Source organism: Hyperolius riggenbachi, unplaced genomic scaffold, assembly GCF_040937935.1.
Source record: "Hyperolius riggenbachi isolate aHypRig1 unplaced genomic scaffold, aHypRig1.pri scaffold_140, whole genome shotgun sequence".
NCBI lineage: Eukaryota > Metazoa > Chordata > Amphibia > Anura > Hyperoliidae > Hyperolius > Hyperolius riggenbachi.
The window spans coordinates 318,992-321,812 of record NW_027152354.1 but is presented as its reverse complement, the minus strand read 5'-3'; positions in this window follow the sequence as shown (position 1 = coordinate 321,812).

The window sequence follows — 2,821 nt, the reverse complement described above, 5'->3', positions numbered from 1 at the left end:
ACTCAATGCCAAGCCGCTGCAGCTAAAGCGAACAAAATTTTGGGATGCATTAAAAGGGAAATAAAAACTCGAGATGCTAGCATAATATTGCCCCTGTTTAACTCTCTAGTAAGGCCACATCTGGAATATGGAATTCAGTTCTGGGCACCACATTACAAAAAAGATATTGCAGTTTTAGAGCAGGTGCAGAGACGAGCTACAAAATTGATACGTGGGATGGAAGGTCTCGATTACCAAGAAAGGTTAGATAAACTGGGTTTATTTAGTCTAGAGAAAAGACGCCTTAGAGGAGATCTAATTAACATGTATAAATACATTAGAGGGCAATATAATAGCTTGGCGGATGAGCTTTTTGTCCCTAGGCCTTCTCAAAGGACTAGAGGACATGAGCTGCGCATGGAGGAAAAACGTTTTAGCCATTTATTTAGGAAAGGGTTCTTTACAGTAAGAGTGGTTAAGATGTGGAATGCATTGCCACAGGAAGTCGTTATGGCAAACTCTATACCTGCATTTAAAGGGGGCTTAGATGCTTTCCTTGCGTTGAAAGACATCCATGGCTACAATTACTAGGTTATGCCTAATGATGTTGATCCAGGGATTTTATCTGATTGCCATCTGGAGTCGGGAAGGAATGTTTCCCATTTGGGGCTAATTGGACCATGCCTGGTGGGGTTTTTTTCGCCTTCCTCTGGATCAACAGGGGTATGTGGGGGACGGGCTGGAGTTGTACTTTGTACTGGTTGAACTCGATGGACGTATGTCTTTTTTCAGCCAAAATAACTATGTAACTATGTAACTATGTAACTATGTAACATAGAAAACTTACCGTTGGCTCTAGATTCGAATCTATCACTCCGATTTGCAAACGGATTTCACTGAAGCTGTAACTTTTATCCCAGAACATAGTTTAGGGGCCATTACTTCTTCAACTATAGTCATTTTTCTTTCAATTGCAAACGTAACCAGTTTTTCAATGGTGTAATGGTTTAACATAGAAAGCTTACCGTTGGCTCTAGATTCTAATCTATCACTCCGATTTGCAAACGGATTTCACTGAAGCTGTAACTTTCATCCCAGAACATAGTTTAGGGGCCATTACTTCTTCAACTATAGTCATTTTTCTTTCAATTGCAAACGTAACCAGTTTTTCAATGGTGTAATGGTTTAACATAGAAAACTTACCGTTGGCTCTAGATTCTAATCTATCACTCCGATTTGCAAACGGATTTCACTGAAGCTGTAACTTTCATCCCAGAACATAGTTTAGGGGCCATTACTTCTTCAACTATAGTCATTTTTCTTTCAATTGCAAACGTAACCAGTTTTTCAATGGTGTAATGGTTTAACATAGAAAACTTACCGTTGGCTCTAGATCCTAATCTATCACACCGATTTGCAAACGGATTTCACTGAAGCTGTAACTTTCATCCCAGAACATAATTTAGGGGCCATTACTTCTTCAACTATAGTCATTTTTCTTTCAATTGCAAACGTAACCAGTTTTTCAATGGTGTAATGGTTTAACATAGAAAACTTACCGTTGGCTCTAGATTCTAATCTATCTCTCCGATTTGCAAACGGATTTCACTGAAGCTGTAACTTTCATCCCAAAACATAGTTTAGGGGCCATTACTTCTTCAACTATAGTCATTTTTCTTTCAATTGAAAACGTAACCAGTTTTTCAATGGTGTAATGGTTTAACATAGAAAACTTACCGTTGGCTCTAGATTCTAATCTATCTCTCCGATTTGCAAACGGATTTCACTGAAGCTGTAACTTTCATCCCAGAACATAGTTTAGGGGCCATTACTTCTTCAACTATAGTCATTTTTCTTTCAATTGCAAACATAACCAGTTTTTCAATGGTGTAATGGTTTAACATAGAAAACTTCCCGTTGGCTCTAGATTCTAATCTATCACTCCGATTTGCAAACGGATTTCACTGAAGCTGTAACTTTCATCCCAGAACATAGTTTAGGGGCCATTACTTCTTCAACTATAGTCATTTTCTTTCAATTGCAAACGTAACCAGTTTTTCAATGGTGTAATGGTTTAACATAGAAAACTTACCGTTGGCTCTAGATTCGAATCTATCACTCCGATTTGCAAACGGATTTCACTGAAGCTGTAACTTTCATCCCAGAACATAGTTTAGGGGCCATTACTTCTTCAACTATAGTCATTTTTCTTTCAATTGCAAACGTAACCAGTTTTTCAATGGTGTAATGGTTTAACATAGAAAACTTACCGTTGGCTCTAGATTCTAATTTATCACTCCGATTTGCAAACGGATTTCACTGAAGCTGTAACTTTCATCCCAGAACATAGTTTAGGGGCCATTACTTCTTCAACTATAGTCATTTTTCTTTCAATTGCAAACGTAACCAGTTTTTCAATGGTGTAATGGTTTAACATAGAAAACTTACCGTTGGCTCTAGATTTTAATTTATCACTCCGATTTGCAAACGGATTTCACTGAAGCTGTAACTTTCATCCCAGAACATAGTTTAGGGGCCATTACTTCTTCAACTATAGTCATTTTTCTTTCAATTGCAAACGTAACCAGTTTTTCAATGGTGTAATGGTTTAACATAGAAAACTTACCGTTGGCTCTAGATTCTAATCTATCACTCCGATTTGCAAACGGATTTCACTGAAGCTGTAACTTTCATCCCAGAACATAGTTTAGGGGCCATTACTTCTTCAACTATAGTCATTTTTCTTTCAATTGCAAACGTAACCAGTTTTTCAATGGTGTAATGGTTTAACATAGAAAACTTACCGTTGACTCTAGATTCTAATCTATCACTCCGATTTGCA